General features: G+C 48.9%; 32 non-coding genes across 32 annotated transcripts; all 32 read left to right on the top strand.

The window, feature by feature from the left end:
• Positions 1-23: 23 nt before the first annotated feature.
• LOC116713109 (5S ribosomal RNA) lies at positions 24-142 on the top strand. The gene has a single exon (XR_004337788.1). It is a non-coding gene; the product is annotated as a 5S ribosomal RNA (ribosomal RNA).
• A 619-nt stretch (positions 143-761) lies between these two features.
• LOC116713065 (5S ribosomal RNA) lies at positions 762-880 on the top strand. Its single transcript, XR_004337782.1, has one exon. It is a non-coding gene; the product is annotated as a 5S ribosomal RNA (ribosomal RNA).
• Positions 881-1,266: 386 nt separating this feature from the next.
• On the top strand, positions 1,267-1,385 carry LOC116713009 (5S ribosomal RNA). The gene has a single exon (XR_004337769.1). It is a non-coding gene; the product is annotated as a 5S ribosomal RNA (ribosomal RNA).
• A 712-nt stretch (positions 1,386-2,097) lies between these two features.
• LOC116712635 (5S ribosomal RNA) lies at positions 2,098-2,216 on the top strand. Its single transcript, XR_004337603.1, has one exon. It is a non-coding gene; the product is annotated as a 5S ribosomal RNA (ribosomal RNA).
• Positions 2,217-2,998: 782 nt separating this feature from the next.
• LOC116712936 (5S ribosomal RNA) lies at positions 2,999-3,117 on the top strand. The gene has a single exon (XR_004337732.1). It is a non-coding gene; the product is annotated as a 5S ribosomal RNA (ribosomal RNA).
• A 386-nt stretch (positions 3,118-3,503) lies between these two features.
• LOC116712890 (5S ribosomal RNA) lies at positions 3,504-3,622 on the top strand. Its single transcript, XR_004337721.1, has one exon. It is a non-coding gene; the product is annotated as a 5S ribosomal RNA (ribosomal RNA).
• A 712-nt stretch (positions 3,623-4,334) lies between these two features.
• Positions 4,335-4,453, top strand: LOC116712792 (5S ribosomal RNA). The gene has a single exon (XR_004337677.1). It is a non-coding gene; the product is annotated as a 5S ribosomal RNA (ribosomal RNA).
• Positions 4,454-5,235: 782 nt separating this feature from the next.
• LOC116712735 (5S ribosomal RNA) lies at positions 5,236-5,354 on the top strand. Its single transcript, XR_004337649.1, has one exon. It is a non-coding gene; the product is annotated as a 5S ribosomal RNA (ribosomal RNA).
• A 712-nt stretch (positions 5,355-6,066) lies between these two features.
• LOC116712541 (5S ribosomal RNA) lies at positions 6,067-6,185 on the top strand. Its single transcript, XR_004337559.1, has one exon. It is a non-coding gene; the product is annotated as a 5S ribosomal RNA (ribosomal RNA).
• A 619-nt stretch (positions 6,186-6,804) lies between these two features.
• On the top strand, positions 6,805-6,923 carry LOC116712830 (5S ribosomal RNA). Its single transcript, XR_004337691.1, has one exon. It is a non-coding gene; the product is annotated as a 5S ribosomal RNA (ribosomal RNA).
• A 386-nt stretch (positions 6,924-7,309) lies between these two features.
• LOC116712764 (5S ribosomal RNA) lies at positions 7,310-7,428 on the top strand. The gene has a single exon (XR_004337663.1). It is a non-coding gene; the product is annotated as a 5S ribosomal RNA (ribosomal RNA).
• Positions 7,429-7,651: 223 nt separating this feature from the next.
• On the top strand, positions 7,652-7,770 carry LOC116712617 (5S ribosomal RNA). The gene has a single exon (XR_004337594.1). It is a non-coding gene; the product is annotated as a 5S ribosomal RNA (ribosomal RNA).
• A 714-nt stretch (positions 7,771-8,484) lies between these two features.
• Positions 8,485-8,603, top strand: LOC116712706 (5S ribosomal RNA). The gene has a single exon (XR_004337635.1). It is a non-coding gene; the product is annotated as a 5S ribosomal RNA (ribosomal RNA).
• Positions 8,604-9,222: 619 nt separating this feature from the next.
• LOC116712649 (5S ribosomal RNA) lies at positions 9,223-9,341 on the top strand. Its single transcript, XR_004337607.1, has one exon. It is a non-coding gene; the product is annotated as a 5S ribosomal RNA (ribosomal RNA).
• A 712-nt stretch (positions 9,342-10,053) lies between these two features.
• On the top strand, positions 10,054-10,172 carry LOC116712533 (5S ribosomal RNA). The gene has a single exon (XR_004337557.1). It is a non-coding gene; the product is annotated as a 5S ribosomal RNA (ribosomal RNA).
• A 619-nt stretch (positions 10,173-10,791) lies between these two features.
• On the top strand, positions 10,792-10,910 carry LOC116712585 (5S ribosomal RNA). Its single transcript, XR_004337573.1, has one exon. It is a non-coding gene; the product is annotated as a 5S ribosomal RNA (ribosomal RNA).
• A 712-nt stretch (positions 10,911-11,622) lies between these two features.
• LOC116712531 (5S ribosomal RNA) lies at positions 11,623-11,741 on the top strand. Its single transcript, XR_004337555.1, has one exon. It is a non-coding gene; the product is annotated as a 5S ribosomal RNA (ribosomal RNA).
• Positions 11,742-12,360: 619 nt separating this feature from the next.
• On the top strand, positions 12,361-12,479 carry LOC116712526 (5S ribosomal RNA). Its single transcript, XR_004337551.1, has one exon. It is a non-coding gene; the product is annotated as a 5S ribosomal RNA (ribosomal RNA).
• A 619-nt stretch (positions 12,480-13,098) lies between these two features.
• On the top strand, positions 13,099-13,217 carry LOC116712927 (5S ribosomal RNA). The gene has a single exon (XR_004337730.1). It is a non-coding gene; the product is annotated as a 5S ribosomal RNA (ribosomal RNA).
• A 712-nt stretch (positions 13,218-13,929) lies between these two features.
• On the top strand, positions 13,930-14,048 carry LOC116712530 (5S ribosomal RNA). The gene has a single exon (XR_004337554.1). It is a non-coding gene; the product is annotated as a 5S ribosomal RNA (ribosomal RNA).
• A 619-nt stretch (positions 14,049-14,667) lies between these two features.
• LOC116712431 (5S ribosomal RNA) lies at positions 14,668-14,786 on the top strand. Its single transcript, XR_004337540.1, has one exon. It is a non-coding gene; the product is annotated as a 5S ribosomal RNA (ribosomal RNA).
• A 619-nt stretch (positions 14,787-15,405) lies between these two features.
• On the top strand, positions 15,406-15,524 carry LOC116712347 (5S ribosomal RNA). Its single transcript, XR_004337513.1, has one exon. It is a non-coding gene; the product is annotated as a 5S ribosomal RNA (ribosomal RNA).
• Positions 15,525-15,910: 386 nt separating this feature from the next.
• Positions 15,911-16,029, top strand: LOC116712271 (5S ribosomal RNA). The gene has a single exon (XR_004337487.1). It is a non-coding gene; the product is annotated as a 5S ribosomal RNA (ribosomal RNA).
• Positions 16,030-16,741: 712 nt separating this feature from the next.
• LOC116712629 (5S ribosomal RNA) lies at positions 16,742-16,860 on the top strand. Its single transcript, XR_004337601.1, has one exon. It is a non-coding gene; the product is annotated as a 5S ribosomal RNA (ribosomal RNA).
• A 782-nt stretch (positions 16,861-17,642) lies between these two features.
• LOC116712203 (5S ribosomal RNA) lies at positions 17,643-17,761 on the top strand. Its single transcript, XR_004337476.1, has one exon. It is a non-coding gene; the product is annotated as a 5S ribosomal RNA (ribosomal RNA).
• A 386-nt stretch (positions 17,762-18,147) lies between these two features.
• On the top strand, positions 18,148-18,266 carry LOC116712139 (5S ribosomal RNA). The gene has a single exon (XR_004337442.1). It is a non-coding gene; the product is annotated as a 5S ribosomal RNA (ribosomal RNA).
• A 712-nt stretch (positions 18,267-18,978) lies between these two features.
• Positions 18,979-19,097, top strand: LOC116712786 (5S ribosomal RNA). The gene has a single exon (XR_004337676.1). It is a non-coding gene; the product is annotated as a 5S ribosomal RNA (ribosomal RNA).
• Positions 19,098-19,879: 782 nt separating this feature from the next.
• Positions 19,880-19,998, top strand: LOC116712730 (5S ribosomal RNA). The gene has a single exon (XR_004337648.1). It is a non-coding gene; the product is annotated as a 5S ribosomal RNA (ribosomal RNA).
• A 364-nt stretch (positions 19,999-20,362) lies between these two features.
• Positions 20,363-20,481, top strand: LOC116712529 (5S ribosomal RNA). Its single transcript, XR_004337553.1, has one exon. It is a non-coding gene; the product is annotated as a 5S ribosomal RNA (ribosomal RNA).
• A 619-nt stretch (positions 20,482-21,100) lies between these two features.
• Positions 21,101-21,219, top strand: LOC116712092 (5S ribosomal RNA). Its single transcript, XR_004337431.1, has one exon. It is a non-coding gene; the product is annotated as a 5S ribosomal RNA (ribosomal RNA).
• A 386-nt stretch (positions 21,220-21,605) lies between these two features.
• LOC116712075 (5S ribosomal RNA) lies at positions 21,606-21,724 on the top strand. The gene has a single exon (XR_004337418.1). It is a non-coding gene; the product is annotated as a 5S ribosomal RNA (ribosomal RNA).
• A 712-nt stretch (positions 21,725-22,436) lies between these two features.
• Positions 22,437-22,555, top strand: LOC116712622 (5S ribosomal RNA). Its single transcript, XR_004337595.1, has one exon. It is a non-coding gene; the product is annotated as a 5S ribosomal RNA (ribosomal RNA).
• The last annotated feature ends 532 nt before the right edge of the window (positions 22,556-23,087 follow it).

Here is a 23,087-nt window from a genome sequence, read left to right as displayed (position 1 = left end):
GCTGTTCCTGTTAGCACATTGTGGCTTACGGCCACACTACCTTGAGAACGCCCGATCTCGTCTGATCTCGGAAGCTAAGCAGGGTCGGGCCTGGTTAGTACTTGGATGGGAGACCGCCTGGGAATACCAGGTGCTGTAAGCCTTTTGGTGCTGCTGTCTTTAAAATATTTCACATTGAGGGACACAACTAAGTGTCCCTCAATGTTTTGCCCCCACAAAGAAGCACGGCTAACCCTACGAAGAAGCACGACTAACCCTACGGAGAAGCACGGGGGACTGCCTGGGAGTACCAGGTGCTGTAAGCCTTTTGGTGCTGCTGTCTTTAAAATATTTCACATTGAGGGACACAACTAAGTGTCCCTCAATGTTTTACCCCCACAAAGAAGCATGCTTAACCCTACGGAGAAGCACGGCTAACTCTACGGCAGGGGTGTCAAACTCCATTCCTCAAGGGCCACTGTCCTGCTACTTTTAGATGTGCCTCTGCTGCACCACACCTGAATAGAATAATTAGGTCATTGCAAGGGTCTGGAGAACTGATCTACACAAGGAGGAGGTAATTAAATAATTTCATTCCAGTGTTTTGTACCTGTGGCACATCTAAATACTGCAGGACAGCGGCCCTTGAGGACTGGAGTTTGACTCCTGTGCTCTACGGAGAAGTACGGCTAACCCTACAGAGGTGTAATCAAAGCAAAAAGAAACAAAGTGGCAACTGGCTTTGCTGCTTTACGAAAAGCTGTTCCTGTTAGCACATTGTGGCTTACGGCCACACTACCTTGAGAACGCCCGATCTCGTCTGATCTCGGAAGCTAAGCAGGGTCGGGCCTGGTTAGTACTTGGATGGGAGACCGCCTGGGAATACCAGGTGCTGTAAGCCTTTTGGTGCTGCTGTCTTTAAAATATTTCACATTGAGGGACACAACTAAGTGTCCCTCAATGTTTTGCCCCCACAAAGAAGCACGGCTAACCCTACGAAGAAGCACGACTAACCCTACGGAGAAGCACGGGGGACCGCCTGGGAGTACCAGGTGCTGTAAGCCTTTTGGTGCTGCTGTCTTTAAAATATTTCACATTGAGGGACACAACTAAGTGTCCCTCAATGTTTTACCCCCACAAAGAAGCATGCTTAACCCTACGGAGAAGCACGGCTAACTCTACGGACAAGTACGGCTAACCCTACAGAGGTGTAATCAAAGCAAAAAGAAACAAAGTGGCAACTGGCTTTGCTGCTTTACGAAAAGCTGTTCCTGTTAGCACATTGTGGCTTACGGCCACACTACCTTGAGAACGCCCGATCTCGTCTGATCTCGGAAGCTAAGCAGGGTCGGGCCTGGTTAGTACTTGGATGGGAGACCGCCTGGGAATACCAGGTGCTGTAAGCCTTTTGGTACTGCTATCTTTAAAATATTTCACATTGAGGGACACAACTAAGTGTCCCTCAATGTTTTGCCCCCACAAAGAAGCACGGCTAACCCCACGAAGAAGCACGACTAACCCTACGGAGAAGCACGGGAGACCGCCTGGGAATACCAGGTGCTGTAAGCCTTTTGGTGCTGCTGTCTTTAAAATATTTCACATTGAGGGACACAACTAAGTGTCCCTCAATGTTTTACCCCCACAAAGAAGCATGCTTAACCCTACGGAGAAGCACGGCTAACCCTACGAAGAAGCACGACTAACCCTACGGAGAAGCACGGGAGACCGCCTGGGAATACCAGGTGCTGTAAGCCTTTTGGTGCTGCTGTCTTTAAAATATTTCACATTGAGGGACACAACTAAGTGTCCGTCAATGTTTTGCCCCCACAAAGAAGCACGGCTAACCCTACGAAGAAGCACGGGGGACCGCCTGGGAATACCAGGTGCTGTAAGCCTTTTGGTGCTGCTGTCTTTAAAATATTTCACATTGAGGGACACAACTAAGTGTCCCTCAATGTTTTACCCCCACAAAGAAGCACGCTTAACCCTACGGAGAAGCACGGCTAACTCTACGGAGAAGTACGGCTAACCCTACAGAGGTGTAATCAAAGCAAAAAGAAACAAAGTGGCAACTGGCTTTGCTGCTTTACGAAAAGCTGTTCCTGTTAGCACATTGTGGCTTACGGCCACACTGCCTTGAGAACGCCCGATCTCGTCTGATCTCGGAAGCTAAGCATGGTCGGGCCTGGTTAGTACTTGGATGGGAGACCGCCTGGGAATACCAGGTGCTGTAAGCCTTTTGGTGCTGCTGTCTTTAAAATATTTCACATTGAGGGACACAACTAAGTGTCCGTCAATGTTTTGCCCCCACAAAGAAGCACGGCTAACCCTACGAAGAAGCACGACTAACCCTACGGAGAAGCACGGGGGACCGCCTGGGAATACCAGGTGCTGTAAGCCTTTTGGTGCTGCTGTCTTTAAAATATTTCACATTGAGGGACACACCTAAGTGTCCCTCAATGTTTTGCCCCCACAAAGAAGCACGGCTAACCCTACGAAAAAGCACGACTAACCCTACGGAGAAGCACGGGAGACCGCCTGGGAATACCAGGTGCTGTAAGCCTTTTGGTGCTGCTGTCTTTCAAATATTTCACATTGAGGGACACAACTAAGTGTCCCTCAATGTTTTGCCCCCACAAAGAAGCACGGCTAACCCTACGGAGAAGCACGGCTAACTCTACGGCAGGGGTGTCAAACTCCATTCCTCAAGGGCCACTGTCCTGCTACTTTTAGATGTGCCTCTGCTGCACCACACCTGAATAGAATAATTAGGTCATTGCAAGGGTCTGGAGAACTGATCTACACAAGGAGGAGGTAATTAAATAATTTCATTCCAGTGTTTTGTACCTGTGGCACATCTAAATACTGCAGGACAGCGGCCCTTGAGGACTGGAGTTTGACTCCTGTGCTCTACGGAGAAGTACGGCTAACCCTACAGAGGTGTAATCAAAGCAAAAAGAAACAAAGTGGCAACTGGCTTTGCTGCTTTACGAAAAGCTGTTCCTGTTAGCACATTGTGGCTTACGGCCACACTACCTTGAGAACGCCCGATCTCGTCTGATCTCGGAAGCTAAGCAGGGTCGGGCCTGGTTAGTACTTGGATGGGAGACCGCCTGGGAATACCAGGTGCTGTAAGCCTTTTGGTGCTGCTGTCTTTAAAATATTTCACATTGAGGGACACAACTAAGTGTCCCTCAATGTTTTGCCCCCACAAAGAAGCACGGCTAACCCTACGAAGAAGCACGACTAACCCTACGGAGAAGCACGGGGGACCGCCTGGGAGTACCAGGTGCTGTAAGCCTTTTGGTGCTGCTGTCTTTAAAATATTTCACATTGAGGGACACAACTAAGTGTCCCTCAATGTTTTACCCCCACAAAGAAGCATGCTTAACCCTACGGAGAAGCACGGCTAACTCTACGGACAAGTACGGCTAACCCTACAGAGGTGTAATCAAAGCAAAAAGAAACAAAGTGGCAACTGGCTTTGCTGCTTTACGAAAAGCTGTTCCTGTTAGCACATTGTGGCTTACGGCCACACTACCTTGAGAACGCCCGATCTCGTCTGATCTCGGAAGCTAAGCAGGGTCGGGCCTGGTTAGTACTTGGATGGGAGACCGCCTGGGAATACCAGGTGCTGTAAGCCTTTTGGTACTGCTATCTTTAAAATATTTCACATTGAGGGACACAACTAAGTGTCCCTCAATGTTTTGCCCCCACAAAGAAGCACGGCTAACCCCACGAAGAAGCACGACTAACCCTACGGAGAAGCACGGGAGACCGCCTGGGAATACCAGGTGCTGTAAGCCTTTTGGTGCTGCTGTCTTTAAAATATTTCACATTGAGGGACACAACTAAGTGTCCCTCAATGTTTTACCCCCACAAAGAAGCATGCTTAACCCTACGGAGAAGCACGGCTAACCCTACGAAGAAGCACGACTAACCCTACGGAGAAGCACGGGAGACCGCCTGGGAATACCAGGTGCTGTAAGCCTTTTGGTGCTGCTGTCTTTAAAATATTTCACATTGAGGGACACAACTAAGTGTCCGTCAATGTTTTGCCCCCACAAAGAAGCACGGCTAACCCTACGAAGAAGCACGGGGGACCGCCTGGGAATACCAGGTGCTGTAAGCCTTTTGGTGCTGCTGTCTTTAAAATATTTCACATTGAGGGACACAACTAAGTGTCCCTCAATGTTTTACCCCCACAAAGAAGCACGCTTAACCCTACGGAGAAGCACGGCTAACTCTACGGAGAAGTACGGCTAACCCTACAGAGGTGTAATCAAAGCAAAAAGAAACAAAGTGGCAACTGGCTTTGCTGCTTTACGAAAAGCTGTTCCTGTTAGCACATTGTGGCTTACGGCCACACTGCCTTGAGAACGCCCGATCTCGTCTGATCTCGGAAGCTAAGCATGGTCGGGCCTGGTTAGTACTTGGATGGGAGACCGCCTGGGAATATCAGGTGCTGTAAGCCTTTTGGTGCTGCTGTCTTTAAAATATTTCACATTGAGGGACACAACTAAGTGTCCGTCAATGTTTTGCCCCCACAAAGAAGCACGGCTAACCCTACGAAGAAGCACGACTAACCCTACGGAGAAGCACGGGGGACCGCCTGGGAATACCAGGTGCTGTAAGCCTTTTGGTGCTGCTGTCTTTAAAATATTTCACATTGAGGGACACACCTAAGTGTCCCTCAATGTTTTGCCCCCACAAAGAAGCACGGCTAACCCTACGAAAAAGCACGACTAACCCTACGGAGAAGCACGGGAGACCGCCTGGGAATACCAGGTGCTGTAAGCCTTTTGGTGCTGCTGTCTTTCAAATATTTCACATTGAGGGACACAACTAAGTGTCCCTCAATGTTTTGCCCCCACAAAGAAGCACGGCTAACCCTACGGAGAAGCACGGCTAACTCTACGGCAGGGGTGTCAAACTCCATTCCTCAAGGGCCACTGTCCTGCTACTTTTAGATGTGCCTCTGCTGCACCACACCTGAATAGAATAATTAGGTCATTGCAAGGGTCTGGAGAACTGATCTACACAAGGAGGAGGTAATTAAATAATTTCATTCCAGTGTTTTGTACCTGTGGCACATCTAAATACTGCAGGACAGCGGCCCTTGAGGACTGGAGTTTGACTCCTGTGCTCTACGGAGAAGTACGGCTAACCCTACAGAGGTGTAATCAAAGCAAAAAGAAACAAAGTGGCAACTGGCTTTGCTGCTTTACGAAAAGCTGTTCCTGTTAGCACATTGTGGCTTACGGCCACACTACCTTGAGAACGCCTGATCTCGTCTGATCTCGGAAGCTAAGCAGGGTCGGGCCTGGTTAGTACTTGGATGGGAGACCGCCTGGGAATACCAGGTGCTGTAAGCCTTTTTATGCTGCTGTCTTTAAAATATTTCACATTGAGGGACACAACTAAGTGTCCCTCAATGTTTTGCCCCCACAAAGAAGCCCGGCTAACCCCACGAAGAAGCACGACTAACCCTACGGAGAAGCACGGGAGACCGCCTGGGAATACCAGGTGCTGTAAGCCTTTTGGTGCTGCTGTCTTTAAAATATTTCACATTGAGGGACACAACTAAGTGTCCCTCAATGTTTTACCCCCACAAAGAAGCATGCTTAACCCTACGGAGAAGCACGGCTAACCCTACGAAGAAGCACGACTAACCCTACGGAGAAGCACGGGAGACCGCCTGGGAATACCAGGTGCTGTAAGCCTTTTGGTGCTGCTGTCTTTAAAATATTTCACATTGAGGGACACAACTAAGTGTCCGTCAATGTTTTGCCCCCACAAAGAAGCACGGCTAACCCTACGAAGAAGCACGGGGGACCGCCTGGGAATACCAGGTGCTGTAAGCCTTTTGGTGCTGCTGTCTTTAAAATATTTCACATTGAGGGACACAACTAAGTGTCCCTCAATGTTTTACCCCCACAAAGAAGCACGCTTAACCCTACGGAGAAGCACGGCTAACTCTACGGAGAAGTACGGCTAACCCTACAGAGGTGTAATCAAAGCAAAAAGAAACAAAGTGGCAACTGGCTTTGCTGCTTTACGAAAAGCTGTTCCTGTTAGCACATTGTGGCTTACGGCCACACTGCCTTGAGAACGCCCGATCTCGTCTGATCTCGGAAGCTAAGCAGGGTCGGGCCTGGTTAGTACTTGGATGGGAGACCGCCTGGGAATACCAGGTGCTGTAAGCCTTTTGGTGCTGCTGTCTTTAAAATATTTCACATTGAGGGACACAACTAAGTGTCCCTCAATGTTTTGCCCCCACAAAGAAGCACGGCTAACCCTACGAAGAAGCACGACTAACCCTACGGAGAAGCACGGGGGACTGCCTGGGAATACCAGGTGCTGTAAGCCTTTTGGTGCTGCTGTCTTTAAAATATTTCACATTGAGGGACACAACTAAGTGTCCCTCAATGTTTTACCCCCACAAAGAAGCATGCTTAACCCTACGGAGAAGCACGGCTAACTCTACGGCAGGGGTGTCAAACTCCATTCCTCAAGGGCCACTGTCCTGCTACTTTTAGATGTGCCTCTGCTGCACCACACCTGAATAGAATAATTAGGTCATTGCAAGGGTCTGGAGAACTGATCTACACAAGGAGGAGGTAATTAAATAATTTCATTCCAGTGTTTTGTACCTGTGGCACATCTAAATACTGCAGGACAGCGGCCCTTGAGGACTGGAGTTTGACTCCTGTGCTCTACGGAGAAGTACGGCTAACCCTACAGAGGTGTAATCAAAGCAAAAAGAAACAAAGTGGCAACTGGCTTTGCTGCTTTACGAAAAGCTGTTCCTGTTAGCACATTGTGGCTTACGGCCACACTACCTTGAGAACGCCCGATCTCGTCTGATCTCGGAAGCTAAGCAGGGTCGGGCCTGGTTAGTACTTGGATGGGAGACCGCCTGGGAATACCAGGTGCTGTAAGCCTTTTGGTGCTGCTGTCTTTAAAATATTTCACATTGAGGGACACAACTAAGTGTCCCTCAATGTTTTGCCCCCACAAAGAAGCACGGCTAACCCTACGAAGAAGCACGACTAACCCTACGGAGAAGCACGGGGGACCGCCTGGGAGTACCAGGTGCTGTAAGCCTTTTGGTGCTGCTGTCTTTAAAATATTTCACATTGAGGGACACAACTAAGTGTCCCTCAATGTTTTACCCCCACAAAGAAGCATGCTTAACCCTACGGAGAAGCACGGCTAACTCTACGGACAAGTACGGCTAACCCTACAGAGGTGTAATCAAAGCAAAAAGAAACAAAGTGGCAACTGGCTTTGCTGCTTTACGAAAAGCTGTTCCTGTTAGCACATTGTGGCTTACGGCCACACTACCTTGAGAACGCCCGATCTCGTCTGATCTCGGAAGCTAAGCAGGGTCGGGCCTGGTTAGTACTTGGATGGGAGACCGCCTGGGAATACCAGGTGCTGTAAGCCTTTTGGTACTGCTATCTTTAAAATATTTCACATTGAGGGACACAACTAAGTGTCCCTCAATGTTTTACCCCCACAAAGAAGCATGCTTAACCCTACGGAGAAGCACGGCTAACTCTACGGACAAGTACGGCTAACCCTACAGAGGTGTAATCAAAGCAAAAAGAAACAAAGTGGCAACTGGCTTTGCTGCTTTACGAAAAGCTGTTCCTGTTAGCACATTGTGGCTTACGGCCACACTACCTTGAGAACGCCCGATCTCGTCTGATCTCGGAAGCTAAGCATGGTCGGGCCTGGTTAGTACTTGGATGGGAGACCGCCTGGGAATACCAGGTGCTGTAAGCCTTTTGGTGCTGCTGTCTTTAAAATATTTCACATTGAGGGACACAACTAAGTGTCCGTCAATGTTTTGCCCCCACAAAGAAGCACGGCTAACCCTACGAAGAAGCACGACTAACCCTACGGAGAAGCACGGGAGACCGCCTGGGAATACCAGGTGCTGTAAGCCTTTTGGTGCTGCTGTCTTTAAAATATTTCACATTGAGGGACACAACTAAGTGTCCCTCAATGTTTTACCCCCACAAAGAAGCATGCTTAACCCTACGGAGAAGCACGGCTAACCCTACGAAGAAGCACGACTAACCCTACGGAGAAGCACGGGAGACCGCCTGGGAATACCAGGTGCTGTAAGCCTTTTGGTGCTGCTGTCTTTAAAATATTTCACATTGAGGGACACAACTAAGTGTCCGTCAATGTTTTGCCCCCACAAAGAAGCACGGCTAACCCTACGAAGAAGCACGGGGGACCGCCTGGGAATACCAGGTGCTGTAAGCCTTTTGGTGCTGCTGTCTTTAAAATATTTCACATTGAGGGACACAACTAAGTGTCCCTTAATGTTTTACCCCCACAAAGAAGCACGCTTAACCCTACGGAGAAGCACGGCTAACTCTACGGAGAAGTACGGCTAACCCTACAGAGGTGTAATCAAAGCAAAAAGAAACAAAGTGGCAACTGGCTTTGTTGCTTTACCCCAATGTGTGTTCCTGTTAGCACATTGTGGCTTACGGCCACACTACCTTGAGAACGCCCGATCTCGTCTGATCTCGGAAGCTAAGCAGGGTCGGGCCTGGTTAGTACTTGGATGGGAGACCGCCTGGGAATACCAGGTGCTGTAAGCCTTTTTATGCTGCTGTCTTTAAAATATTTCACATTGAGGGACACAACTAAGTGTCCCTCAATGTTTTGCCCCCACAAAGAAGCACGGCTAACCCTACGAAAAAGCACGACTAACCCTACGGAGAAGCACGGGAGACCGCCTGGGAATACCAGGTGCTGTAAGCCTTTTGGTGCTGCTGTCTTTAAAATATTTCACATTGAGGGACACAACTAAGTGTCCCTCAATGTTTTACCCCCACAAAGAAGCATGCTTAACCCTACGGAGAAGCACGGCTAACTCTACTGCAGGGGTGTCAAACTCCATTCCTCAAGGGCCACTGTCCTGCTACTTTTAGATGTGCCTCTGCTGCACCACACCTGAATAGAATAATTAGGTCATTGCAAGGGTCTGGAGAACTGATCTACACAAGGAGGAGGTAATTAAATAATTTCATTCCAGTGTTTTGTACCTGTGGCACATCTAAATACTGCAGGACAGCGGCCCTTGAGGACTGGAGTTTGACTCCTGTGCTCTACGGAGAAGTACGGCTAACCCTACAGAGGTGTAATCAAAGCAAAAAGAAACAAAGTGGCAACTGGCTTTGCTGCTTTACGAAAAGCTGTTCCTGTTAGCACATTGTGGCTTACGGCCACACTACCTTGAGAACGCCCGATCTCGTCTGATCTCGGAAGCTAAGCAGGGTCGGGCCTGGTTAGTACTTGGATGGGAGACCGCCTGGGAATACCAGGTGCTGTAAGCCTTTTTATGCTGCTGTCTTTAAAATATTTCACATTGAGGGACACAACTAAGTGTCCCTCAATGTTTTGCCCCCACAAAGAAGCACGGCTAACCCCACGAAGAAGCACGACTAACCCTACGGAGAAGCACGGGAGACCGCCTGGGAATACCAGGTGCTGTAAGCCTTTTGGTGCTGCTGTCTTTAAAATATTTCACATTGAGGGACACAACTAAGTGTCCCTCAATGTTTTACCCCCACAAAGAAGCATGCTTAACCCTACGGAGAAGCACGGCTAACCCTACGAAGAAGCACGACTAACCCTACGGAGAAGCACGGGAGACCGCCTGGGAATACCAGGTGCTGTAAGCCTTTTGGTGCTGCTGTCTTTAAAATATTTCACATTGAGGGACACAACTAAGTGTCCGTCAATGTTTTGCCCCCACAAAGAAGCACGGCTAACCCTACGAAGAAGCACGGGGGACCGCCTGGGAATACCAGGTGCTGTAAGCCTTTTGGTGCTGCTGTCTTTAAAATATTTCACATTGAGGGACACAACTAAGTGTCCCTCAATGTTTTACCCCCACAAAGAAGCACGCTTAACCCTACGGAGAAGCACGGCTAACTCTACGGAGAAGTACGGCTAACCCTACAGAGGTGTAATCAAAGCAAAAAGAAACAAAGTGGCAACTGGCTTTGCTGCTTTACGAAAAGCTGTTCCTGTATGCACATTGTGGCTTACGGCCACACTGCCTTGAGAACGCCCGATCTCGTCTGATCTCGGAAGCTAAGCAGGGTCGGGCCTGGTTAGTACTTGGATGGGAGACCGCCTGGGAATACCAGGTGCTGTAAGCCTTTTGGTGCTGCTGTCTTTAAAATATTTCACATTGAGGGACACAACTAAGTGTCCCTCAATGTTTTGCCCCCACAAAGAAGCACGGCTAACCCTACGAAAAAGCACGACTAACCCTACGGAGAAGCACGGGAGACCGCCTGGGAATACCAGGTGCTGTAAGCCTTTTGGTGCTGCTGTCTTTAAAATATTTCACATTGAGGGACACAACTAAGTGTCCCTCAATGTTTTACCCCCACAAAGAAGCATGCTTAACCCTACGGAGAAGCACGGCTAACTCTACTGCAGGGGTGTCAAACTCCATTCCTCAAGGGCCACTGTCCTGCTACTTTTAGATGTGCCTCTGCTGCACCACACCTGAATAGAATAATTAGGTCATTGCAAGGGTCTGGAGAACTGATCTACACAAGGAGGAGGTAATTAAATAATTTCATTCCAGTGTTTTGTACCTGTGGCACATCTAAATACTGCAGGACAGCGGCCCTTGAGGACTGGAGTTTGACTCCTGTGCTCTACGGAGAAGTACGGCTAACCCTACAGAGGTGTAATCAAAGCAAAAAGAAACAAAGTGGCAACTGGCTTTGCTGCTTTACGAAAAGCTGTTCCTGTTAGCACATTGTGGCTTACGGCCACACTACCTTGAGAACGCCCGATCTCGTCTGATCTCGGAAGCTAAGCAGGGTCGGGCCTGGTTAGTACTTGGATGGGAGACCGCCTGGGAATACCAGGTGCTGTAAGCCTTTTTATGCTGCTGTCTTTAAAATATTTCACATTGAGGGACACAACTAAGTGTCCCTCAATGTTTTGCCCCCACAAAGAAGCACGGCTAACCCCACGAAGAAGCACGACTAACCCTACGGAGAAGCACGGGAGACCGCCTGGGAATACCAGGTGCTGTAAGCCTTTTGGTGCTGCTGTCTTTAAAATATTTCACATTGAGGGACACAACTAAGTGTCCCTCAATGTTTTACCCCCACAAAGAAGCATGCTTAACCCTACGGAGAAGCACGGCTAACCCTACGAAGAAGCACGACTAACCCTACGGAGAAGCACGGGAGACCGCCTGGGAATACCAGGTGCTGTAAGCCTTTTGGTGCTGCTGTCTTTAAAATATTTCACATTGAGGGACACAACTAAGTGTCCGTCAATGTTTTGCCCCCACAAAGAAGCACGGCTAACCCTACGAAGAAGCACGGGGGACCGCCTGGGAATACCAGGTGCTGTAAGCCTTTTGGTGCTGCTGTCTTTAAAATATTTCACATTGAGGGACACAACTAAGTGTCCCTCAATGTTTTACCCCCACAAAGAAGCACGCTTAACCCTACGGAGAAGCACGGCTAACTCTACGGAGAAGTACGGCTAACCCTACAGAGGTGTAATCAAAGCAAAAAGAAACAAAGTGGCAACTGGCTTTGCTGCTTTACGAAAAGCTGTTCCTGTTAGCACATTGTGGCTTACGGCCACACTGCCTTGAGAACGCCCGATCTCGTCTGATCTCGGAAGCTAAGCAGGGTCGGGCCTGGTTAGTACTTGGATGGGAGACCGCCTGGGAATACCAGGTGCTGTAAGCCTTTTGGTGCTGCTGTCTTTAAAATATTTCACATTGAGGGACACAACTAAGTGTCCCTCAATGTTTTGCCCCCACAAAGAAGCACGGCTAACCCTACGAAGAAGCACGACTAACCCTACGGAGAAGCACGGGGGACTGCCTGGGAATACCAGGTGCTGTAAGCCTTTTGGTGCTGCTGTCTTTAAAATATTTCACTTTGAGGGACACAACTAAGTGTCCCTCAATGTTTTACCCCCACAAAGAAGCATGCTTAACCCTACGGAGAAGCACGGCTAACTCTACGGCAGGGGTGTCAAACTCCATTCCTCAAGGGCCACTGTCCTGCTACTTTTAGATGTGCCTCTGCTGCACCACACCTGAATAGAATAATTAGGTCATTGCAAGGGTCTGGAGAACTGATCTACACAAGGAGGAGGTAATTAAATAATTTCATTCCAGTGTTTTGTACCTGTGGCACATCTAAATACTGCAGGACAGCGGCCCTTGAGGACTGGAGTTTGACTCCTGTGCTCTACGGAGAAGTACGGCTAACCCTACAGAGGTGTAATCAAAGCAAAAAGAAACAAAGTGGCAACTGGCTTTGCTGCTTTACGAAAAGCTGTTCCTGTTAGCACATTGTGGCTTACGGCCACACTACCTTGAGAACGCCCGATCTCGTCTGATCTCGGAAGCTAAGCAGGGTCGGGCCTGGTTAGTACTTGGATGGGAGACCGCCTGGGAATACCAGGTGCTGTAAGCCTTTTTATGCTGCTGTCTTTAAAATATTTCACATTGAGGGACACAACTAAGTGTCCCTCAATGTTTTGCCCCCACAAAGAAGCACGGCTAACCCCACGAAGAAGCACGACTAACCCTACGGAGAAGCACGGGAGACCGCCTGGGAATACCAGGTGCTGTAAGCCTTTTGGTGCTGCTGTCTTTAAAATATTTCACATTGAGGGACACAACTAAGTGTCCCTCAATGTTTTACCCCCACAAAGAAGCATGCTTAACCCTACGGAGAAGCACGGCTAACTCTACGGCAGGGGTGTCAAACTCCATTCCTCAAGGGCCACTGTCCTGCTACTTTTAGATGTGCCTCTGCTGCACCACACCTGAATAGAATAATTAGGTCATTGCAAGGGTCTGGAGAACTGATCTACACAAGGAGGAGGTAATTAAATAATTTCATTCCAGTGTTTTGTACCTGTGGCACATCTAAATACTGCAGGACAGCGGCCCTTGAGGACTGGAGTTTGACTCCTGTGCTCTACGGAGAAGTACGGCTAACCCTACAGAGGTGTAATCAAAGCAAAAAGAAACAAAGTGGCAACTGGCTTTGCTGCTTTACGAAAAGCTGTTCCTGTTAGCACATTGTGGCTCACGGCCACACTACCTTGAGAACGCCTGATCTCGTCTGATCTCGGAAGCTAAGCAGGGTCGGGCCTGGTTAGTACTTGGATGGGAGACCGCCTGGGAATACCAGGTGCTGTAAGCCTTTTTATGCTGCTGTCTTTAAAATATTTCACATTGAGGGACACAACTAAGTGTCCCTCAATGTTTTGCCCCCACAAATAAGCCCGGCTAACCCCACGAAGAAGCACGACTAACCCTACGGAGAAGCACGGGAGACCGCCTGGGAATACCAGGTGCTGTAAGCCTTTTGGTGCTGCTGTCTTTAAAATATTTCACATTGAGGGACACAACTAAGTGTCCCTCAATGTTTTACCCCCACAAAGAAGCATGCTTAACCCTACGGAGAAGCACGGCTAACCCTACGAAGAAGCACGACTAACCCTACGGAGAAGCACGGGAGACCGCCTGGGAATACCAGGTGCTGTAAGCCTTTTGGTGCTGCTGTCTTTAAAATATTTCACATTGAGGGACACAACTAAGTGTCCGTCAATGTTTTGCCCCCACAAAGAAGCACGGCTAACCCTACGAAGAAGCACGGGGGACCGCCTGGGAATACCAGGTGCTGTAAGACTTTTGGTGCTGCTGTCTTTAAAATATTTCACATTGAGGGACACAACTAAGTGTCCCTCAATGTTTTACCCCCACAAAGAAGCACGCTTAACCCTACGGAGAAGCACGGCTAACTCTACGGAGAAGTACGGCTAACCCTACAGAGGTGTAATCAAAGCAAAAAGAAACAAAGTGGCAACTGGCTTTGCTGCTTTACGAAAAGCTGTTCCTGTTAGCACATTGTGGCTTACGGCCACACTGCCTTGAGAACGCCCGATCTCGTCTGATCTCGGAAGCTAAGCAGGGTCGGGCCTGGTTAGTACTTGGATGGGAGACCGCCTGGGAATACCAGGTGCTGTAAGCCTTTTGGTGCTGCTGTCTTTAAAATATTTCACATTGAGGGACACAACTAAGTGTCCCTCAATGTTTTGCCCCCACAAAGAAGCACGGCTAACCCTACGAAGAAGCACGACTAACCCTACGGAGAAGCACGGGGGACTGCCTGGGAATACCAGGTGCTGTAAGCCTTTTGGTGCTGCTGTCTTTAAAATATTTCACATTGAGGGACACAACTAAGTGTCCCTCAATGTTTTACCCCCACAAAGAAGCATGCTTAACCCTACGGAGAAGCACGGCTAACTCTACGGCAGGGGTGTCAAACTCCATTCCTCAAGGGCCACTGTCCTGCTACTTTTAGATGTGCCTCTGCTGCACCACACCTGAATAGAATAATTAGGTCATTGCAAGGGTCTGGAGAACTGATCTACACAAGGAGGAGGTAATTAAATAATTTCATTCCAGTGTTTTGTACCTGTGGCACATCTAAATACTGCAGGACAGCGGCCCTTGAGGACTGGAGTTTGACTCCTGTGCTCTACGGAGAAGTACGGCTAACCCTACAGAGGTGTAATCAAAGCAAAAAGAAACAAAGTGGCAACTGGCTTTGCTGCTTTACGAAAAGCTGTTCCTGTTAGCACATTGTGGCTTACGGCCACACTACCTTGAGAACGCCCGATCTCGTCTGATCTCGGAAGCTAAGCAGGGTCGGGCCTGGTTAGTACTTGGATGGGAGACCGCCTGGGAATACCAGGTGCTGTAAGCCTTTTGGTGCTGCTGTCTTTAAAATATTTCACATTGAGGGACACAACTAAGTGTCCCTCAATGTTTTGCCCCCACAAAGAAGCACGGCTAACCCTACGAAGAAGCACGACTAACCCTACGGAGAAGCACGGGGGACTGCCTGGGAGTACCAGGTGCTGTAAGCCTTTTGGTGCTGCTGTCTTTAAAATATTTCACATTGAGGGACACAACTAAGTGTCCCTCAATGTTTTACCCCCACAAAGAAGCATGCTTAACCCTACGGAGAAGCACGGCTAACTCTACGGCAGGGGTGTCAAACTCCATTCCTCAAGGGCCACTGTCCTGCTACTTTTAGATGTGCCTCTGCTGCACCACACCTGAATAGAATAATTAGGTCATTGCAAGGGTCTGGAGAACTGATCTACACAAGGAGGAGGTAATTAAATAATTTCATTCCAGTGTTTTGTACCTGTGGCACATCTAAATACTGCAGGACAGCGGCCCTTGAGGACTGGAGTTTGACTCCTGTGCTCTACGGAGAAGTACGGCTAACCCTACAGAGGTGTAATCAAAGCAAAAAGAAACAAAGTGGCAACTGGCTTTGCTGCTTTACGAAAAGCTGTTCCTGTTAGCACATTGTGGCTTACGGCCACACTACCTTGAGAACGCCCGATCTCGTCTGATCTCGGAAGCTAAGCAGGGTCGGGCCTGGTTAGTACTTGGATGGGAGACCGCCTGGGAATACCAGGTGCTGTAAGCCTTTTGGTGCTGCTGTCTTTAAAATATTTCACATTGAGGGACACAACTAAGTGTCCCTCAATGTTTTGCCCCCACAAAGAAGCACGGCTAACCCTACGAAGAAGCACGACTAACCCTACGGAGAAGCACGGGGGACCGCCTGGGAGTACCAGGTGCTGTAAGCCTTTTGGTGCTGCTGTCTTTAAAATATTTCACATTGAGGGACACAACTAAGTGTCCCTCAATGTTTTACCCCCACAAAGAAGCATGCTTAACCCTACGGAGAAGCACGGCTAACTCTACGGACAAGTACGGCTAACCCTACAGAGGTGTAATCAAAGCAAAAAGAAACAAAGTGGCAACTGGCTTTGCTGCTTTACGAAAAGCTGTTCCTGTTAGCACATTGTGGCTTACGGCCACACTACCTTGAGAACGCCCGATCTCGTCTGATCTCGGAAGCTAAGCAGGGTCGGGCCTGGTTAGTACTTGGATGGGAGACCGCCTGGGAATACCAGGTGCTGTAAGCCTTTTGGTACTGCTATCTTTAAAATATTTCACATTGAGGGACACAACTAAGTGTCCCTCAATGTTTTGCCCCCACAAAGAAGCACGGCTAACCCCACGAAGAAGCACGACTAACCCTACGGAGAAGCACGGGAGACCGCCTGGGAATACCAGGTGCTGTAAGCCTTTTGGTGCTGCTGTCTTTAAAATATTTCACATTGAGGGACACAACTAAGTGTCCCTCAATGTTTTACCCCCACAAAGAAGCATGCTTAACCCTACGGAGAAGCACGGCTAACCCTACGAAGAAGCACGACTAACCCTACGGAGAAGCACGGGAGACCGCCTGGGAATACCAGGTGCTGTAAGCCTTTTGGTGCTGCTGTCTTTAAAATATTTCACATTGAGGGACACAACTAAGTGTCCGTCAATGTTTTGCCCCCACAAAGAAGCACGGCTAACCCTACGAAGAAGCACGGGGGACCGCCTGGGAATACCAGGTGCTGTAAGCCTTTTGGTGCTGCTGTCTTTAAAATATTTCACATTGAGGGACACAACTAAGTGTCCCTCAATGTTTTACCCCCACAAAGAAGCACGCTTAACCCTACGGAGAAGCACGGCTAACTCTACGGAGAAGTACGGCTAACCCTACAGAGGTGTAATCAAAGCAAAAAGAAACAAAGTGGCAACTGGCTTTGCTGCTTTACGAAAAGCTGTTCCTGTTAGCACATTGTGGCTTACGGCCACACTGCCTTGAGAACGCCCGATCTCGTCTGATCTCGGAAGCTAAGCATGGTCGGGCCTGGTTAGTACTTGGATGGGAGACCGCCTGGGAATACCAGGTGCTGTAAGCCTTTTGGTGCTGCTGTCTTTAAAATATTTCACATTGAGGGACACAACTAAGTGTCCGTCAATGTTTTGCCCCCACAAAGAAGCACGGCTAACCCTACGAAGAAGCACGACTAACCCTACGGAGAAGCACGGGGGACCGCCTGGGAATACCAGGTGCTGTAAGCCTTTTGGTGCTGCTGTCTTTAAAATATTTCACATTGAGGGACACACCTAAGTGTCCCTCAATGTTTTGCCCCCACAAAGAAGCACGGCTAACCCTACGAAAAAGCACGACTAACCCTACGGAGAAGCACGGGAGACCGCCTGGGAATACCAGGTGCTGTAAGCCTTTTGGTGCTGCTGTCTTTCAAATATTTCACATTGAGGGACACAACTAAGTGTCCCTCAATGTTTTGCCCCCACAAAGAAGCACGGCTAACCCTACGGAGAAGCACGGCTAACTCTACGGCAGGGGTGTCAAACTCCATTCCTCAAGGGCCACTGTCCTGCTACTTTTAGATGTGCCTCTGCTGCACCACACCTGAATAGAATAATTAGGTCATTGCAAGGGTCTGGAGAACTGATCTACACAAGGAGGAGGTAATTAAATAATTTCATTCCAGTGTTTTGTACCTGTGGCACATCTAAATACTGCAGGACAGCGGCCCTTGAGGACTGGAGTTTGACTCCTGTGCTCTACGGAGAAGTACGGCTAACCCTACAGAGGTGTAATCAAAGCAAAAAGAAACAAAGTGGCAACTGGCTTTGCTGCTTTACGAAAAGCTGTTCCTGTTAGCACATTGTGGCTTACGGCCACACTACCTTGAGAACGCCCGATCTCGTCTGATCTCGGAAGCTAAGCAGGGTCGGGCCTGGTTAGTACTTGGATGGGAGACCGCCTGGGAATACCAGGTGCTGTAAGCCTTTTGGTGCTGCTGTCTTTAAAATATTTCACATTGAGGGACACAACTAAGTGTCCCTCAATGTTTTGCCCCCACAAAGAAGCACGGCTAACCCTACGAAGAAGCACGACTAACCCTACGGAGAAGCACGGGGGACCGCCTGGGAGTACCAGGTGCTGTAAGCCTTTTGGTGCTGCTGTCTTTAAAATATTTCACATTGAGGGACACAACTAAGTGTCCCTCAATGTTTTACCCCCACAAAGAAGCATGCTTAACCCTACGGAGAAGCACGGCTAACTCTACGGACAAGTACGGCTAACCCTACAGAGGTGTAATCAAAGCAAAAAGAAACAAAGTGGCAACTGGCTTTGCTGCTTTACGAAAAGCTGTTCCTGTTAGCACATTGTGGCTTACGGCCACACTACCTTGAGAACGCCCGATCTCGTCTGATCTCGGAAGCTAAGCAGGGTCGGGCCTGGTTAGTACTTGGATGGGAGACCGCCTGGGAATACCAGGTGCTGTAAGCCTTTTGGTACTGCTATCTTTAAAATATTTCACATTGAGGGACACAACTAAGTGTCCCTCAATGTTTTGCCCCCACAAAGAAGCACGGCTAACCCCACGAAGAAGCACGACTAACCCTACGGAGAAGCACGGGAGACCGCCTGGGAATACCAGGTGCTGTAAGCCTTTTGGTGCTGCTGTCTTTAAAATATTTCACATTGAGGGACACAACTAAGTGTCCCTCAATGTTTTACCCCCACAAAGAAGCATGCTTAACCCTACGGAGAAGCACGGCTAACCCTACGAAGAAGCACGACTAACCCTACGGAGAAGCACGGGAGACCGCCTGGGAATACCAGGTGCTGTAAGCCTTTTGGTGCTGCTGTCTTTAAAATATTTCACATTGAGGGACACAACTAAGTGTCCCTCAATGTTTTGCCCCCACAAAGAAGCACGGCTAACCCTACGAAGAAGCACGGGGGACCGCCTGGGAATACCAGGTGCTGTAAGCCTTTTGGTGCTGCTGTCTTTAAAATATTTCACATTGAGGGACACAACTAAGTGTCCCTCAATGTTTTACCCCCACAAAGAAGCACGCTTAACCCTACGGAGAAGCACGGCTAACTCTACGGAGAAGTACGGCTAACCCTACAGAGGTGTAATCAAAGCAAAAAGAAACAAAGTGGCAACTGGCTTTGCTGCTTTACGAAAAGCTGTTCCTGTTAGCACATTGTGGCTTACGGCCACACTGCCTTGAGAACGCCCGATCTCGTCTGATCTCGGAAGCTAAGCATGGTCGGGCCTGGTTAGTACTTGGATGGGAGACCGCCTGGGAATATCAGGTGCTGTAAGCCTTTTGGTGCTGCTGTCTTTAAAATATTTCACATTGAGGGACACAACTAAGTGTCCGTCAATGTTTTGCCCCCACAAAGAAGCACGGCTAACCCTACGAAGAAGCACGACTAACCCTACGGAGAAGCACGGGGGACCGCCTGGGAATACCAGGTGCTGTAAGCCTTTTGGTGCTGCTGTCTTTAAAATATTTCACATTGAGGGACACACCTAAGTGTCCCTCAATGTTTTGCCCCCACAAAGAAGCACGGCTAACCCTACGAAAAAGCACGACTAACCCTACGGAGAAGCACGGGAGACCGCCTGGGAATACCAGGTGCTGTAAGCCTTTTGGTGCTGCTGTCTTTCAAATATTTCACATTGAGGGACACAACTAAGTGTCCCTCAATGTTTTGCCCCCACAAAGAAGCACGGCTAACCCTACGGAGAAGCACGGCTAACTCTACGGCAGGGGTGTCAAACTCCATTCCTCAAGGGCCACTGTCCTGCTACTTTTAGATGTGCCTCTGCTGCACCACACCTGAATAGAATAATTAGGTCATTGCAAGGGTCTGGAGAACTGATCTACACAAGGAGGAGGTAATTAAATAATTTCATTCCAGTGTTTTGTACCTGTGGCACATCTAAATACTGCAGGACAGCGGCCCTTGAGGACTGGAGTTTGACTCCTGTGCTCTACGGAGAAGTACGGCTAACCCTACAGAGGTGTAATCAAAGCAAAAAGAAACAAAGTGGCAACTGGCTTTGCTGCTTTACGAAAAGCTGTTCCTGTTAGCACATTGTGGCTTACGGCCACACTACCTTGAGAACGCCTGATCTCGTCTGATCTCGGAAGCTAAGCAGGGTCGGGCCTGGTTAGTACTTGGATGGGAGACCGCCTGGGAATACCAGGTGCTGTAAGCCTTTTGGTACTGCTATCTTTAAAATATTTCACATTGAGGGACACAACTAAGTGTCCCTCAATGTTTTGCCCCCACAAAGAAGCACGGCTAACCCTACGAAGAAGCACGGGGGACCGCCTGGGAATACCAGGTGCTGTAAGCCTTTTGGTGCTGCTGTCTTTAAAATATTTCACATTGAGGGACACAACTAAGTGTCCCTCAATGTTTTACCCCCACAAAGAAGCACGCTTAACCCTACGGAGAAGCACGGCTAACTCTACGGAGAAGTACGGCTAACCCTACAGAGGTGTAATCAAAGCAAAAAGAAACAAAGTGGCAACTGGCTTTGCTGCTTTACGAAAAGCTGTTCCTGTTAGCACATTGTGGCTTACGGCCACACTGCCTTGAGAACGCCCGATCTCGTCTGATCTCGGAAGCTAAGCAGGGTCGGGCCTGGTTAGTACTTGGATGGGAGACCGCCTGGGAATACCAGGTGCTGTAAGCCTTTTGGTGCTGCTGTCTTTAAAATATTTCACATTGAGGGACACAACTAAGTGTCCCTCAATGTTTTGCCCCCACAAAGAAGCACGGCTAACCCTACGAAGAAGCACGACTAACCCTACGGAGAAGCACGGGGGACTGCCTGGGAATACCAGGTGCTGTAAGCCTTTTGGTGCTGCTGTCTTTAAAATATTTCACATTGAGGGACACAACTAAGTGTCCCTCAATGTTTTACCCCCACAAAGAAGCATGCTTAACCCTACGGAGAAGCACGGCTAACTCTACGGCAGGGGTGTCAAACTCCATTCCTCAAGGGCCACTGTCCTGCTACTTTTAGATGTGCCTCTGCTGCACCACACCTGAATAGAATAATTAGGTCATTGCAAGGGTCTGGAGAACTGATCTACACAAGGAGGAGGTAATTAAATAATTTCATTCCAGTGTTTTGTACCTGTGGCACATCTAAATACTGCAGGACAGCGGCCCTTGAGGACTGGAGTTTGACTCCTGTGCTCTACGGAGAAGTACGGCTAACCCTACAGAGGTGTAATCAAAGCAAAAAGAAACAAAGTGGCAACTGGCTTTGCTGCTTTACGAAAAGCTGTTCCTGTTAGCACATTGTGGCTTACGGCCACACTACCTTGAGAACGCCCGATCTCGTCTGATCTCGGAAGCTAAGCAGGGTCGGGCCTGGTTAGTACTTGGATGGGAGACCGCCTGGGAATACCAGGTGCTGTAAGCCTTTTGGTGCTGCTGTCTTTAAAATATTTCACATTGAGGGACACAACTAAGTGTCCCTCAATGTTTTGCCCCCACAAAGAAGCACGGCTAACCCTACGAAGAAGCACGACTAACCCTACGGAGAAGCACGGGGGACCGCCTGGGAGTACCAGGTGCTGTAAGCCTTTTGGTGCTGCTGTCTTTAAAATATTTCACATTGAGGGACACAACTAAGTGTCCCTCAATGTTTTACCCCCACAAAGAAGCATGCTTAACCCTACGGAGAAGCACGGCTAACTCTACGGACAAGTACGGCTAACCCTACAGAGGTGTAATCAAAGCAAAAAGAAACAAAGTGGCAACTGGCTTTGCTGCTTTACGAAAAGCTGTTCCTGTTAGCACATTGTGGCTTACGGCCACACTACCTTGAGAACGCCCGATCTCGTCTGATCTCGGAAGCTAAGCAGGGTCGGGCCTGGTTAGTACTTGGATGGGAGACCGCCTGGGAATACCAGGTGCTGTAAGCCTTTTGGTACTGCTATCTTTAAAATATTTCACATTGAGGGACACAACTAAGTGTCCCTCAATGTTTTGCCCCCACAAAGAAGCACGGCTAACCCCACGAAGAAGCACGACTAACCCTACGGAGAAGCACGGGAGACCGCCTGGGAATACCAGGTGCTGTAAGCCTTTTGGTGCTGCTGTCTTTAAAATATTTCACATTGAGGGACACAACTAAGTGTCCCTCAATGTTTTACCCCCACAAAGAAGCATGCTTAACCCTACGGAGAAGCACGGCTAACCCTACGAAGAAGCACGACTAACCCTACGGAGAAGCACGGGAGACCGCCTGGGAATACCAGGTGCTGTAAGCCTTTTGGTGCTGCTGTCTTTAAAATATTTCACATTGAGGGACACAACTAAGTGTCCGTCAATGTTTTGCCCCCACAAAGAAGCACGGCTAACCCTACGAAGAAGCACGGGGGACCGCCTGGGAATACCAGGTGCTGTAAGCCTTTTGGTGCTGCTGTCTTTAAAATATTTCACATTGAGGGACACAACTAAGTGTCCCTCAATGTTTTACCCCCACAAAGAAGCACGCTTAACCCTACGGAGAAGCACGGCTAACTCTACGGAGAAGTACGGCTAACCCTACAGAGGTGTAATCAAAGCAAAAAGAAACAAAGTGGCAACTGGCTTTGCTGCTTTACGAAAAGCTGTTCCTGTTAGCACATTGTGGCTTACGGCCACACTGCCTTGAGAACGCCCGATCTCGTCTGATCTCGGAAGCTAAGCATGGTCGGGCCTGGTTAGTACTTGGATGGGAGACCGCCTGGGAATACCAGGTGCTGTAAGCCTTTTGGTGCTGCTGTCTTTAAAATATTTCACATTGAGGGACACAACTAAGTGTCCGTCAATGTTTTGCCCCCACAAAGAAGCACGGCTAACCCTACGAAGAAGCACGGGGGACCGCCTGGGAATACTAGGTGCTGTAAGCCTTTTGGTGCTGCTGTCTTTAAAATATTTCACATTGAGGGACACAACTAAGTGTCCCTCAATGTTTTACCCCCACAAAGAAGCATGCTTAACCCTACGGAGAAGCACGGCTAACTCTACGGCAGGGGTGTCAAACTCCATTCCTCAAGGGCCACTGTCCTGCTACTTTTAGATGTGCCTCTGCTGCACCACACCTGAATAGAATAATTAGGTCATTGCAAGGGTCTGGAGAACTGATCTACACAAGGAGGAGGTAATTAAATAATTTCATTCCAGTGTTTTGTACCTGTGGCACATCTAAATACTGCAGGACAGCGGCCCTTGAGGACTGGAGTTTGACTCCTGTGCTCTACGGAGAAGTACGGCTAACCCTACAGAGGTGTAATCAAAGCA

This window comes from Xiphophorus hellerii, chromosome 2 (genome assembly GCF_003331165.1).
Source record: "Xiphophorus hellerii strain 12219 chromosome 2, Xiphophorus_hellerii-4.1, whole genome shotgun sequence".
In the NCBI taxonomy this organism is placed as follows: domain Eukaryota; kingdom Metazoa; phylum Chordata; class Actinopteri; order Cyprinodontiformes; family Poeciliidae; genus Xiphophorus; species Xiphophorus hellerii.
Note: the sequence above shows the minus strand (reverse complement) of the source record. Positions and strands in the feature narration are given on the sequence as shown.